Source organism: Corvus cornix, chromosome 2 (assembly GCF_000738735.6).
Source record: "Corvus cornix cornix isolate S_Up_H32 chromosome 2, ASM73873v5, whole genome shotgun sequence".
In the NCBI taxonomy this organism is placed as follows: domain Eukaryota; kingdom Metazoa; phylum Chordata; class Aves; order Passeriformes; family Corvidae; genus Corvus; species Corvus cornix.
The window spans coordinates 21,973,167-21,989,377 of NC_046333.1; the positions used below are offsets into that span (position 1 = coordinate 21,973,167).

Sequence of the window (16,211 nt, forward strand, 5' to 3'; positions counted from 1 at the left end):
TACCCCCAGCCAGCTTTCCACAGGGGAGATTTCATATGGTTCAAAGCAATCAGCAATAGTGCTATTAAAAATAAGTTTTAAATGTCTTTCTCATTCCTCTGGTTTACCAGTTGTAGTAATAGGAATATTAATTAGAAATGTGATAGTGGATGTTCTTACTCTGTGTATTGCTCTTTTTGTCCTTTTTTACTGGTAGAAGCGAGTCAGTCAGACAAAAATTTTTTGAGCAGTTCAAGGTATTTCAAACCACTGGTTTCATTCATTGAAAGAAGTAATTTTGCCATTTCCCTTTAATATGTTTCTGCTTTCTCATCACCTTCAGGCACTGTAGATAGTACTGTGTCTGGGAAAAGCACCAAACTAGGAATTGATCCTGGATAAAATCAGTGTCTTTGCTTTTCTTTCAGTGTGTACTAGTTTGAAAACAAACTAGTGGGAGACACCAAGTCAGAATAACAATTTAATAGGGAAATAAAAGGAGGGGGAAAGAAAAAAAACAATAAAAGCGGATAACACTGGGTTAAACTGACAGAGTTAGGATACAACCTGGCACCCTGTTAGTCAGGGTGGTGGTGGCAGTCTGGTAGAATTGTGGCTGCAGTCCTCCTGAAGTGGTGATCCTGTAGAAAAAAGGGTCTGCTCCTCCTCAGAAGGTCCAGCAGTGGCTGTGTAGCTCCTGTCCTCTGGAAATCCAGTGGAAAGGCGTTGTCTCTGGTGTTCAGAGTCCCAGCTTATATCCACGATGGGATGCTTGGTTCCTCCCTCTGGGTGGAGCATCTCACAGTGGGGTAATGAGTCATGAGGCCAAGTGTTGATTAGGCTTATTAACAGAAGATGGTCTGGAGGGAGTTATCTCTGAGTCATGCAGCAGGACAATGATGGGCAATTAACAGAATGATAGTCTGGGTGGAGGAGGCAAGGAAACACTGCCCCACCTGATCTCAACAGCTCATGAGGATGGTGATAGAATACACTGCAACCCAGGACACAGTGTCATCTTGGTGCAGATTAGGTAATAAATGCAAGATGAAAGGACAGGACTGCCTCTTTTGGTCACTAACGTCAAATGTTGGTGAAAGCAGGAATTCAGTTGAATGATACTTGTTTATTTTGACTACTCTGTGGTCAGTAGTTGCTGCCTTGGGCAGTAGTTGACATATTTTATTAACTTTGCCAAGGGTGTAGTTTAAATATCATTCTTCTAATTACAAAGTATAAGTTAGGGAGCAAAGGATATGATAAAAAGAAAGTACATTTTGATCTTCCTTTGTTTTCATCAAGGCATCATCTGAAAACCAAGGACACTTGACATTCTTTAAATGATTTTAGAGTGGTGGTGGCAGTCTAGACCTGCTCCTGTGAAATTGCTAAATGAGTCTAACTAATAGATGTACGCTTGCCATCTCTTGTCTTCCATGTGCTTACAGATGAAGTAGTATTTAGATTCATTGAAATGACCTCCTGTTATTTGGAGAGCAAGCCATTAGCTAGTTGACTCACTTAAAGGAAATTTAGCAACTGGGATGACAAACATGGAGCAACTACTCTGTTGTGTACAGAGCTACTTCAGACTGTAGTTTTTAGCATTACAAATACAGCTGAATTTCTTCTTGAAAGAAAAAAATATTACCTTGCTTACAAAAGTGTAGGTCATAAACACTGTGATTTTGTTTTTGACAGCCAAGTTCTGACATTGTTTCTCTTAAGCTTTATTTTCCAGCGTGCTTTTTCGAAACAAAGCGGATATGTTCAAAGCCGTGAAAATGTAATTCCAATTTGGTCATTGTCCTCTATTATTTTTCTGTTTGACCCAGAGATCAGTTGCACAACCTGGTCATGATGAGGACATCCTCATTGCTGCAGTACTAAAGTTTCCTCAGAGATTAACCTCTGATTTCTGGATTGCTAGCCCAAAATTTACTGTGAGTTGGTGCAAGCCTTAGTCAATGTGATATAATTTTATTTTCTTAAAATGTTTAAGCTTTCAAACTCCTTTTTCAATTCAGAGCCTGAGTCTGAGAGCAAAAGGGGGTGAGTGCAAAATCCAATAGCATATATTCTGAAATACTTTGAAAGTTATACTATGTAATTTGAAACTTTCTGACCTTTACCCTTTCTGAGTACTTTTCTTGCCTCAACAGTTTTATATCCTCTAAAATTCACAGCTATTATGCATCAGCATTTAGAACATCAGATGGAGCAAAGCTTTACAATCTGGATCCTCCTTGCAGAGGAAAGGAAGTGGGAGGGGGCCATCCCTGATGGCTCTGAAGATGGACATGCCACTGGCCAAGTCTGGGCCAATTAGAAATTATGGTAATGCCTCTGTGATAACATATTTAAGAAGAAAATCAAAACAAAGTGGGGGGACGTTTGAATTCCCGCTAGAGAAGAGATGAGAACGTGTGAGGGAAAACAACATGGAGACACCTAGGTCAGTGGAGAAGGAGGGGCAGGAGATGCTCCAGGTGCTGGAGCTGAGATTCCTCTGCAGGACATGGTGATGACCATAGTGAGGCAGGCTGTCCTCCTGCAGCCCACAAGGATCCACAGGGAATGCAGAGATCCACCCACAGCCCATGAGGGAGGTGCTCATGCCAGAGTGGGTGGATGCCTGGAGGAGGCTGTGATTCAGTGGAAGACCCAGGGGGCCCTGCTTCCAAGCTGGACCAGCCTGTCCTTAGAGGACTGCACCCGTGGAAGAGTGACCCATGCCACAACAGTTTTGGGAGGACTGGTCCCCATGGGAGGGACCCACGTTGCAGCACTTTTAGGAGAACTGTTGCTTGTGAGAGTGGAACCACGTTGGAGAAGTTCACAGAGAACTGTCTCCTGTGGGAAGGGACCCCATGGTGTAGCAAGGGAAGGACTTCTCTTCCGGAGCAGTGGAAGAAAACCTTGGGTGACAAACTGACCAAAACCCCCATGACACTGTCTCCCTGTGCTGTCGGTGGGAAGGAGGGAGAAAAAAGTATTTTAAGGGCTTATTTTACTTCTAATTATCCTCTGCTTTTGTCAGTAATAGACTCACTTTGTATCTCTAAGATGAGGCTGTTTTGCCCTTGGAGTATTTTCTCCCTGTCCTTAACTCATGAACCCTTTGTTTAAATTTTTTCTCTCGCCTGCTCAGCTGTAGCAGGGGAGGGTGAGTGAGCAGTTTTTGTGGGTGCCTGGCATTTGGCCAGTGTCAAACCATGACATGGATTTACCTTAGTGAATGTCTAAAATGTTGCATACACAACTTACTCAAGCTAGCTGTGAAGTGGATGGACCCCAGCTGGCTTCAGCTTGGAAGTTATCTTCTCATTATATTATCACCCTGTTGTACTCAAACTAATAACACTTTCTGAATGCTTACTAGATTTACAAATATATTTTTTAAAGCAGGACTTTTTAAACTTTTATTAAATTGTGCTGTTTTGAAAGAGACAAAAGCACTGTAAAGACTACTGGATCTTGAGTTGTCTTCATTGTACACTAAATCTGTTCAATGTGTACATTAGTATCCATATATATGCACAGATCAATGTAAATCCAGGTTGCAGTATACTTCACTGAGATTGACGATTTCTAATGACTTTGCTTTTAAAACCTCACCATCAGAAACTAGCTCATGTGACTCTTTATATTGAATGAACAGGCTGATTATATTTGGGAATATGAGACTGTATTTTCTTGTGATACTACATTATGCCATCACATCAAATTTCAATAATGGGGGACTTAGATTTCCTTTTAAAAAGAATCTACAAACTACTCAGTGATTACCCAATAAGGTTGTATCCCTTGATTCTTTAATAAGAAATCTAAAGAAATAAAAAATTATTTGCTTCAGTTGTGCATATTTAATTTTTTCAGCTTTTCTTATTCAGCTCTTGATGAAATTTCTGCATCTTAAGGTGCATTTCAAAAATCTATATATTAAAGCTGAGTACATTAAAACCTTCTTATTTGACACTGAAAGGACACTGCGTGTATTCAGGTAATAATCAGTTATATCTGCAATTCTATTCTGAGAGACCAAATCCTACTGTGGCTGGTTATAGCTGCAGCTGAAACTGATGATAGTTCAAGATATCTTGATATGGACAGTTTGGAACTGTTCTTTGAAATTTTATAGTTGTGTCAAGTTTTAAGATTTTAGTTTTCTTTCTGAATATATTGTGCTTACTTTCTGGCCTGAATCCAGGGATACTGCTTATTCCACAAATAGTATTCTTTAGAAAATCCTCAAGAGATTAAAATCCTTCTTTTACAGTCTTGAAAAATTATTACTATTATTATTATTAATATTATCATCCCTCTCACTGTTTTCTTGTGAAGAATGTGACTTTAGAAAATACAAAGAGTTAGGTGGGTGGCCGTCATGGTTTAGGAGTGGTACTGCCCAATTCAGTGCCGCCACCGAGACTCTCCCAAAACAGATACTGCTTGCTTGCTCCCCCTCTTCACTTCCCCTTCTTGCTCTGGAGATGGAGTTGAGAACTGGGGGCACAAAAGGTGAAAATCATGGGTTGAGGGTTGAGAGAAGAGCAATTTACTGGAAACTTCTTGTTCCCCTGGAAAGGAATGCCTTTCTTTTTAGAAGAGAGAGGGGGGGAGAGAGAGAGTCCTTTTCTCCCCACCCCCCCTGCCCCTGCAAATGATATGAGATGGTATCAATTAACCTTACAGTCTTGGCCATGACCACACAGCCCCAGGCTCTGCCCCTTCACAGCTACCACAAAAAATTAATCCTGCCCTTGGCTGAAACGAGGACTGTGGGAAAGGCTTGACATTTCCTTGGCGGTGCTGTGGGTACAGTAAGGCTGTTTCTGCAGGCATAGTGATTTATGGGTTTTTTTCAGCCCAGGCTGGATAATCTCATCCAATATTTTGTGGGAAAGTAAGCCTAGACAGCATTATCTAGCACCTTGTGCTGTTGCATCTTGAAAACTTCCAGTGATGGGGACTCTACAGTGTCCATGGGAAGGTTGTGATTTGATCTTGCTTACTGTAAAAAATTTCTTATACCAAGATGAAACATCTCCTGTTCAACCCGTACCTGTTGTCCCTCTTCTCCCTCATGAGGCTCCTTGTGAAGAGAGAGCCTCCATCCTCTTAATAGCTGCCATTTAAGTACTGGAATACTGTGATGAGGTGTCCCCTGAGCCTTCTCTTCTTCAAGGAGAAAAGACCTAACTCCTCACTTTTCCTCCTACAGTAGTCTCACCAGCCTTTTGATCATCTTCACGGCCCTCCTTTGGAATCTCTCCAGTATGTCTGCATTTTTGAATTGTGGAGACACAGCTGGACACAATACTATAGGTGGAGCAGTGAATGGGATGATAGTATCCCTATCTCTACTAGTAATGTCTCTACAGATGCAGCCCAGGATCAGATGTGCTTTTATTGCTGCAGTGGCACACTGCTGACCCATGTTCAGCTTGTCCACAAGGATGCCCAGGTCCCTTTTAGCAAGACTACTTCCCAGCCACACAGATCCTAGCCCATATTGGGCTCTGGTTATGATGTCCCAGATGAACAAATTTGCACTTGTCTTTGTTAAACTTGGTCTTGCTAGCCCAATTTCCAGCCAGTCCACATGTCTCTGTAAAATGGTTCCTTCTTCTAACATGTCCACATCATTACCTAGTTTAGTGTCATCAGCAAACTTGGCGCGTGTGCTTTCAGTCCTATCATATGGATAATTTATTATGATGCAGAACAGCATGCGGCCTGGTATTGATACCTGGAGGACCTCCCTGGTGACAGGCTGCCAGCCTGAGTAAAAACTATTGATCACCACCAGCTGAGTACGGCCTGTGAGCAAATTTCTTATCCATCTTGCAGACCACCCATGTAGTCTGTATCTTGCCAGTTCTACCAGAAGGCTGTGGGACGGGAAACAGCACTGAACATCTTGCTGAAGTCCAGGTAAACAACAGCCACTGCTTCCACCATGTAGTGTCATGGTGAAAAAGGTCATTTTGTTGTAGCAGGTGATCAGGTTAGGTTAGTCTGGTATAATTTGCCTTCGGCCAGCCTGTGCTTTTCCCAATTCACTGCTTCATTTGTTTTGTAGTAGTTTCTAGCAGGACTTGTTCCGTTACCTTCCCAGGAGCAAATTAATAATAATGGGCCTGTAGTTTCCTCTTCGGGGCCCTTCTTAAAGGAGGTATAACATTTGCTGTCTTCCAGTCTTCAGGGATATCCCATGATCTCCACGATTTTTCAAATATTCTAGATGGTGGCCTTGCAACAAGGTTGGCCACTTCTCTTACCACTCTGCCAGGCCCATAGATTTATGTGTGTTGAGCCTGTTAAAACTCATCCCTGAAGGCAGGGTAACTGAGGTTCTTATTAATAGATCCCTTGGGGCAAATTAGAGTGAAGCGACACTGAATGACTATTGTTTATATCTATCTATATCTGTAACTATATCCATAGGGCTTATTCTAGAAAAATTTGGTTGCAATGGAAAGGAGGGATGTACCCTTCTGGTTATTATCTGTAGAAATATAGCAGTATAAAATCATAAAAATAACACTTAAGAAAATATATAAGGATGTCGTGGGGGGTGACTCATGGCAATGGGGTATCCCATGATCATTTGTGCTGGGAATTGTCACTGTTCCCCCCAATTCTTGCAGTTTGGGGAATATTGCAAGAGGTGTAAGCTTGGCTGGGGGTGCTGCAGGGGTGGGGCCGAGGATGGTTTCCTTCCGTTTGGGATCAGGGGGAGTAGTTGCATGTGTTGTGGAGGGTGTGTACGTGGCCTGGGATATTGTTACGTTGTGACTTGGCACTAGGATCAGATCTGCCTGCTTTCACCGCTTCTGCCAGCTGCTGGTGGTGATCCCAAGACCAATTGCTGCTCGTAAGCTTACAAAAGGAGCAATTTTCCCTCTTTCCCTTTGCCCAAGACACCTACGGAGGTTGCCGAGCTCGCGTAGGAGCACCCCCTGCTGGTCCTGGGGCAGTCAGTAAAGCCTTCTGCCTTTCCTGAGTCAACAGCGCCTCCTGCCAGCCGTGATCATAATTACACCAATGGTGAAACAGTGCTTGATGAGTGGGGGCGCTTCTGTTACTGTGTTTGTTCTGTTCTGTTATATATATATAAATAATAAAGAGCTGTTATTCTTTTTCCTACATTTTTTCTTGGAAGCTCCATAATTTCAAAGTTACAATAAGTTAGATGGATGGATTTTCCTTCCATTCCAGGAAGGTTCATGCCTTCCTTGGCTGACATTTTGCCTTGAAACCAGGACAAAGGAAAAGAAGGAAAGAGAAAGAAAAGGCAAGAGTAGAAAAATATCATCACATGTGGATCCAGTGATGAGACTTAATTTTTGGAATTTTGATGTCTGTTGGTCAAAGTGAAGGTTGCAGTCTTGATTTGTCAGGGTTGGGGGAAGCCTGGAAAACACGAGGTTTAATGGGTTAATATACACTCAGGTTCAGGTTGGAATGCCCAGGTATCTCACCTAGAGGGGGAAGTTTTACACTGTCTGAAGTAAAACTCTGGATCATGTGCAGTCCTCTGGTGGAAGGACCCAGAAATTAGTCTGGGGGCACTTTGGGGTCTTTGATCGTTTATTACACCTTCTAAGACATGACAGCTGCCTCTCACATCAGGGTATTTGAACCAGTTATGCCCTATTGGAAGGGATTAATATCTTCAGGCCTATGTGTGAATTTGAATATCCTGATACTTCTGTGGGGGTAGGGGGGAAATTTTACACCTGAGCAAGTTGTGTAAGCGAGGAAATTGGCATGATAAAAAGCACCACCCCACCTCTGCAGGATCTGCTTCTTATTGTCCTTCTTCCTTATCTGTCTCAAAACGCAGCTTGTAGCATCGGGTGGTGAGTTTGCACCCCCTCTGCATCTAAGCTGTTTCCTTGCACATGGACAGCAAAGCATCCTGCAGCTTTTGCAAATGGCACTTACATTTACTGTACACTTACTGTATGTAAGTGGTGGTATAGTTTAACTGTGATTGCTCAGCCATCACAGCAGGTCATTTTTATAAAAGGAATTGGTGCTGATTTAGAGTTGGTAAGACTTATGCAAGCTTATTTCATGAAGCATAAGAGCATGGGTAAAACAAGTGTTTTTAAGGTTGGGATGAAATTCAAACTGAGTTTTACATGCATGTTTAGATTTTGTAATCAAGTGAAAAAGTTCCTTGTGAACTGGTGTTCAACGTCCGAAAAATGACTGACATTTTCACCTCACCAGTGTTATCTCCTCTCACTTGTTTTTCAAACCTGTGCAATTTCCATTGGTGGTCCATTGTCACCATACATCCACACCTATGGCTCTGGTTAGACTTTGACTTTCCACCAAACTGCAGTTGCCAAAATCAGTCCCCTTGTGCTCCAGGAAAAGGGTTTGTGCCCAGACAGATCAAGTCATTTGTGGCATGGTCTTGGGGAGGTTAGCTCTGATGCAGAGAGGGGTCTGCTATTATGGGTGGTTTCTAGACTGCAGGGTTGGGTTCTGCTGTGCTGTGAGAGATGAGTAACAGCATGGGTTGGTGCTTGAGAGCCAAGTGGCAGAGGATGCATCAGGGCTGCCCCGCAGCTGTGCCCAGTGCATGGCAACCAAGGGCAGGGACAGCATCCTGGGCCTCCCTGAGCCTCCCCAAAGGCTCTAAAGGACACTGGGTAGAGAGACAGTGGGTGAGGCTGCTGCAGATTGGGCTGGGCATGGGGGGCCCCATCACCCCCATATCTCAGTGCCATCACCCTGCAATACAGCAGTCACTGGCTTGCCTGGGGCAGGACAAAAGGGAGCATCCTCCCCTGTCCCAGTGTCAAAGCTGGACTGGAGCGAGCCAGTCTGAAAGGAAGTCCTTGAGGAGCTGGTGGAATTACTTGGAGGGCCTGAGGGAGGAAGACTGGAGAAGGCTGGATGAGGCTGCTGGAGATGAGAAGAATCACTAGTCCCTGGAGGTGTCCAAAGCTTTTTCATCTGGAGAACACTGGTGAAACCAAGGGAATGCCTTCCCAAGGAACGTTACAGAGCTCTCCATCCTCATCCCCTCTGGAATCTGGTGCAGCAGTCATAAGAAATGGGATGCAGAGATGTTGCCAGGGTTCCCAATGCTTTGGAACACCCTGCCAGGCGAGGAAAGGGTTCTTGCTCCCAAAGGTGATCAGACTGAGGGCATTTGGCCACTCTCAGAAGTCCTTGAGATGGCCCTAGGTTGACATAGAATAGGGCTTGGGCATCTCCAGGGAGGTGTGGCCGGTCTGTGGGATGATGATGAGGCAGGTCTTGCTCACATGCTGAGGAAACAGCTGATCACTAGAGCTGAGATTAGAAAGGAATTTTCCCTCTGGGCAGATTGGCACTGGTCCTCAGGGGTTTTTGCCCTCCTCTGCAGCACTGAGAATGACTACTGGTAAGGCCTTCTCCAATCCCTTTTGGCTAGGTTGCTGCCTGCTGCTCATGCACCAGGAAGATGGTCTGTTGTGACCTGGAGCTTTGGGGAGGAACATTTTTTATCCCCTCAAGGTGAGCTAGCAAGTGTTTTCAGGTTTTTTTGCCTTCCTCCGTAGCACTGAGCACAGCCACTTGCCAGGGCTCCTTTGGGCCATTTTGACCAGGTGCCAGCAGCTCATGCTTCATGGAGGTGGCTCTCATACCCCTTGTTCTGGTTTGGCCAAACTCAGAAATATATCCTCTGAGAGAAGGCAGGCTGCAAACCACCCCTCCCCCACCAGGTTTGGGGAAAAAAAAATTTCCTCAAAGGAAAGTGAAAGAGATAAAAACTATTTCTTTAACAAACACACGGGAAAAGGATAATAATGCTAAATAAAAAACCTCTCGCTCTGCTGAGAGAAACCTGGGAAAATTTCAGAGTCCTTCTGTAGATCTCTCTCTCTCCCCCTCCTTGGAGCTGGGACAGGGTGGTGGGCCCACCTCCAGGGCCAAGGCCTCAGTGGGAATTCCTCCTGATGTATTCTGATGTTGAAACAGTCCAGCAGAGGAAAAAAAGAAAAAAACAAAGTCCCAGGAAAACAAAAGTTCAACTCTCCATCTCTCTCTGGAGAAAGAAAAAGGAGCTGAAAAATTGGCCAAAAGCAAACAGGGTGCTTTCCCCACTCTTGCTCTGTTGCCGCAGCTGGAAAAAAAAGTCTCTATCTCTGTGTGACCTTGAACAAGCTGCAAACTGCTTTGAAGAAGTTTTGCTCAGGTTCTCCTCCCCCCTCTCAGGCTCAGTTTAAAAGCACAGAAAGGCACAAAATTAATTTCTGGGCATGGGGCAGCGATAGGGGATACGCATCACAAAGCCACCCCAAGACACCCCTGCACAGGGGGGCTAGTTTGGAGTCATATGACTTGATGTCTACATACATATGACTACATCATAACTGGTGACTATATATAAGGGCTATATGTGATAGACAAGCCAGTATTTAAGAAACAGATGTGTTGCTGATCTGAACCAGACTAAGGCGGTTCAGTGGTGTCGCGGGTTCGGTTTGTAACCGGGCAGAAACACCAATTTAGTGTAGTGGTTTGGTCCAAAATACTCATTACTATTTACCTTCTGTGAGATAAGAATTAGGAGAAAAGCAAAGCAGGCACCAAACTTAAAAGAATATAAAGAAGTTTATTAACAGACCTAAAAGAGGGAAAAAGAAAAAATAAAATCATACCACACCTTCAGAACTCTTCTCCTCCCCCCACTTTTCTCCCTTCTCCCACTGACAACGTAAAAAGACAACCCTTGAGATTCTCAGTCTGTTTACCACTTCTGTAATAGCCTTGTTCAGTTCATTTAGGAAGAGGAGTCTCTCTTGCCCATGCTATGGAGAAATTATCACAACGCAACAGCCGCCTGGGTTGGTTCTCTGCTCGCATCATGTGAGAGTCCCTTCCTACGACTTGCAGCTTTTCCCACAACTGCTTTTGAGGGTCCAATCTTGAGTTACTGGGGTACCATTTTAAGGTTGAGCTGTTCAGAAACAAAAGTTTCACTTCACTTCACTTTTCACCCATCTCTGGGAGCATTTCATGTCTAAGAACAGAGGCCCTTCTCCTTCCCTGGGAGAAAAGGGTCTTCCTCATCTTCATCTCTAGGACTATCTCTGGGAGCATCTCTAGGAAGTGAGGTTTTCTCCCTTCCATTTGGAGCAAAAGTCCTCATCACTTTCATCTCTCCCTGTTCAAACTTCTCATGAAATTACAGCTGCGTCAGCATCTGCTTATCTCAGCACAGGTGCTTTTGCTCACAAGTACAAGTTGAACGCTCCACCCCCCATGCCTTCATGAAATTACAATGGGTACTCTGATGCATCATAGCTTTACAACAGAATTTCAGCTTTAAGCATCTCCTCTTCTCTCAGGTTTTCAGCTCTTCACAGCACTAAAAGGGTTAATCTCACCTAGGCCTTGCAGCTGGAATTTCCCTTATCACTGTTGGTCACATGATCTGTGCCAGAGAGCAGGGCAGCTTCAGCTGAATCTTGGGTGCACTGGAGAGGGGGAGCTGGGCCGCTCCGTCTGAACGTAGCAGGGCTGGGGGGAGGAGGAGGGGGGAGGCGTGCAGGTAGAACAGGGCCCATTGGCTCCAGGATGGCTGTGGCCCCGGCCTGGCCTGGCCCAAGCAGGGCCTGGGCCAGGCCCGCCGGGCCCCCGTATGGGGCCCTGCAGCTACCTGTCCCAGCGCCAGAAAGACAGAGCTCTGCCCGGGGTTTGTCTATTCTTAAGCGTGGATCACAGAGGCAGTCAGAATTTAGGTGGCTTAAAAAATTGCCCATATTCAAACTGGCCAGCTGATAGGTTCTGTCAGGTAATAGAGGAGCTGTAAGCGCCCCTTTGCAAGAACATCACTTCCGGGACTATGCTTTGCTAACCCATGACAAGTGGTCTGCCTCAGATGGTGGCCAAGAAGTACAGGATGATGAGCTTATTTTTTAGAGCCTTGAGAGGGAAAGGAAGGGAAGGGAAGGGAAGGGAAGGGAAGGGAAGGGAAGGGAAGGGAAGGGAAGGGAAGGGAAGGGAAGGGAAGGGAAGGGAAGGGAAGGGAAGGGAAGGGAAGGGAAGGGAAGGGAAGGGAAGGGAAGGGAAGGGAAGGGAAGGGAAGGGAAGGGAAGGGAAGGGAAGGGAAGGGAAGGGAAGGGAAGGGGAGTCTCAAGGAAAGTACTGAAGTAAGGTGCTTCTACAGATTTTCACTCAGATTTCCTCATGCACTTTATTCCAGTCTGCCTCAATCAGACTGGGGTATCTGGGCATCCTATTTCAGCAATTGTTTATGGAGCAATATAGGAAATGGCACAAACACTTGATTTTTGTTCCGCATCCTTTCTTCTGGATGGGCAAAATAGTCTCTCTGTTGAGGACTATATTCAGTGCGGTAGCTCAAAGTGCAGCTGTGATGCAAGATTCAGGTTGTGCCCTGGGAGCGAGAAAAGGGTAGGAGCCCCAGGCAACAGGCTGTGACTGGTGCTAACCCTTTGCCTAACAACCTATGGTGCTGGCCATGCAGAGGGGTGTCCAGTCACCCAGAGACTCTGCAAGAGCCAATGAAGGATGAGAAGACTGCAGAATAAATATCAACATTGGAATGGGTTCACAGACTATAATGTTACATCCCGGTCACTCAAACCTAGGGCTAAACCAAGGTTCTTTTGCTCTGGGTAGACACAAAGGAGAAAATTACAACCAAATATTCTCAAGAGATAAAAATACACAGAAATTTACTGGCAAACTATAGAAAATTAAGGAACATTGGCAAAAGAGTAAATACTACATAACATCACTTATCACAGCATAGACAGCCCATTGAACATATTTGTAACCTATTTCATGTTATGTTCCATGAGAAGAGTGTTAGAAGAAGAAGAAAGGGAGAAAAACAGAAAGACAGTAAAGATATAGAAAAACAGACATAGCTATCAGCTCCTGGGTTCCAGTGATGTAAAGCTCCAGGATGAAGGCAGGGTTAAAGGACAACGTGCTTGCCTTGTGGTCAGGCTTCTTAAAGCCTTGGCCCATCCTGGACCTTCTTCCCAGGTGGCACTTCTGGTCTCTCAGCCACTCAGGGACTAGGTTAGGCAAAACTGGGACTGCCTCCAGTGTGCATGATTGATAGACACTGTGGGGCTGAGGGGTATGGGGGGCAGGGCACTACCTCACCAGGGCAAGGTCTGAGCCACCCCCTACCACACATACCAAGCTCCCAAGATGTCTTGAAACAGATTACCTTTTCCAGCCTCTGACAGTATAAAAGCTCAAGGATTTCTTTGTTCAAGATCCCTTCCTGGAGACACCTACCTTAGGCTTTTATTGTGTTGCTGCACCATGATTAAATTACTTATTTTACTAAATTAGTAGACATCTGGGACTTTGCTATGGGAAACCTAGCATTGAGAGGGTAAGGAAAACTTGTCTGACAGTATGAGTGTGATGTATGTAGGGAGTCAAGTCAGTTCACTGGAGCCATCTGCTGCAAAGGGGCTTGAGTCTCAGTAGTCTGGGATGGTGGGAGCATGACTGGTGGGGTCAGACAGGAAAGCTTCTTTAACATCTCAGCTATGCAGGAATGTACCTGGGTCTTTGTACAGGGGAAGTATAACTAAAAAAGGGCAAGGGGTGCAATGTGAGAGAGATATAAACACTTAATGACTGTACTTCCACTCAAATGCTACAAGTTGAGGGGAACATGATGAGAAATGGAGGAGTGGGTGAAGAAGCTCACAAAGGTGGTTTTCAAGGGTATGCCAGTCAGAAGATACGCAGGCTACCACAGTTTGATAAAACTTTCAAGTGTCTAATCACCATACTATTGTTTATAAGATGTGTTTTCTAATAGAAGTGAGCTGGAAGCCATGGTAGCCTACATGGGAAGATTCCTGTTCTAAAAATCTCATCGTTTATTATTTCCATCCATGTGGCTTAGATTCACAGCACAGAAATATGACCTAGACCTGTTTTTCCAGATGTATATTTATCCTCAGGAGAAATGTGTGAGTGGGTTTGCTTTTGTTATGGTTAAGGAATGACAGCCTCCAATTCAGTGCCCCCACCGAGGTTATCCAAACCATGCGCCACTCACTTGCTCCTCCCTCCCTCCCTTCCTCCCTCTTCCCGCCCCCCCCTCCCTCTTCCCCCTCTGGTGGCTGGAGATGGGAATTGGAGGCCCAAAAGGCAAAGTCCGTGGGTTGAGATGAGAACAACTTACTGGAAACAGCAATGACACAAGAAAACAAACAGTAACAGCAACAATATCAATAAGAAAAGGGTACAAAAGAGAGAGTGATTCACATACAAAAATGCTTACCATGGGGCTTGTGACCTTACCACAGCCACACCATGCCACCCTGACCACTCCCTTCAGCTCCAGACTGGTGCAATCCAAACCAGTCCCTCCAGCTGAGAAACAACATTATCCCACTGCTCCAGCTGCCACACCTGCTTGACTAGAAGGAACCCCTTCTTCCCAGAAGAAAGTTCCGTCCCCCCACTCCTGGCAATGATGTGAGGTGGTACAGAATAACCTTCATGTCCTACCCATACACCCTCCCACCTACTACAAAATTTTTTCTCTGTCCTGGCTGCAACCAGGACAGCTATAAGTGTAGAAAATCAGCCTGGACACTTCGAGGTTAAAAAAATAGAAAGAAAAAAAGTCATATTCCAGAAGCCAAAAGAACTTTTCCACTTCTCTTGCTGTGGAGAATGTCTATGTATTTATATAGTTATTCTTCTGTCATCTTCTGATTCACAACTTTTCTGCTGGCCATTCTCAGGATTTTAGCAAGCAATTATAGATCAATCACAGGCTGCTGGCCACTGGGTGTTCCAAGAGGTTTATGTGTGTGTGTGTGTGTGTGTGTGTAGGGCCAGAGAAACAAAGCGGTTGTCCTGTTCACACTCTGAAGACTGGCATGGCAGAGGTTGGAAATGAGAGCAGCCTAAAGCTTGTGTGACCAGAGCCATTTGTTCTGTGAACTTGGAGAGCTGGGACATATTCAGTTTATGGAATATATGGAGTGAAAGATCATGTAGATAAGGACTTGCTGTGATATGAGAGTCCATTATTTATACAAGGGATGTGTCCCAGCCATCCACTAGTATGTGTCCAGGCAAGAATAAGTTACCTTGGATGTTTGCATATGGTATCTGTGAGAAAATGAATTGACACAGAAGAGGTTCAATAAAGATGGGAAGGGGATATGAAGATACCTATTCTCTGAGGCAAGACTGAAAGGTCATGGTGTGCTCAGTCCACAGAAAGATGGTGGAAGGAGAAAATTCAGTTTTTCCATGACCAAATTAGAGGAGGATTAATCACCAGCAGAAACTTCCAAAAAACTTCAATTTAAAGAGATTTCTTATGCAAGAACAGGTTTATAAAAAGTGACACAAATTAAATGATAGGCCATAACTGACACTACAATCAGATTTTGGCAAGGTCTCATCATGTAAGATGGGTAAGCATGAAAAGAAATGTACTTTTATGATTGTGTTTGGTAAGCTTATAAAACATCTAATGTCATGGTCTTTTAAAGAAAAAGCTGCTGGAGTTTTCAGAGATTATATTACTGAAGTGTTTATTCAGATTGTGTATTCAATGTAAATTCATCTATGCATCTGTGTTCTCACCTTATCTAATGTATTTTTCCTCTTCTTAACACACAATTTACTAAAAGCGTGAAATATATAGTTAAGTTTGTCTGCCCTCTGACTGATTAAAAAAAAGAAGTCTCCTTGAAAGAATGTCTTTACTGGTGGGTGAAAAATACCTGACATTCTTGTCACAGACTCTCAGCTGCTTAATGGCAAAACATAGATGATTTGTTATTGTCTGTTAGTGTTGATGAATCCATGTTATGAAGTGGTATGTGTCACATGGACCACTGCTGTCTACAGCCCGGGCTAGCTCCAGCGGTGTGTGGCAGGAGTGGGGAGCAGCCGGAGGCACGGAGCTTTAAAGCTGCTCCTCTGAAGCCTCAGCTCTACCCTGCGGAGCACCGGCTCCAGACACTGCAGCAGCCAGCAGGCCCCGATGAGGGGAGAGATAAAAAGTAGCGAGGGGCTTGCCGCGGGAGGTAATCCAACTTTATTCAAGGGAATGCACAGAGGACAAGCCCCACCTGCAACACGCCCATGCCTTACAAAGGGGGGGTGAACAAGGGGAGTACACCAACCAGGGACCAATAAGTGGATTAGGAGGGAGGGACGCTGAAGGGATGGACTCACATTTGGTCCAA

At 44.6% G+C, this 16,211-nt stretch overlaps 1 protein-coding gene across 3 annotated transcripts in view; it reads left to right on the forward strand.

Moving 5' to 3' along the window:
* Nucleotides 1-16,211, forward strand: part of PDE1C (phosphodiesterase 1C) — a 342,008-nt gene that overhangs the window by 13,944 nt on the left and 311,853 nt on the right. The window lies entirely within an intron of this gene.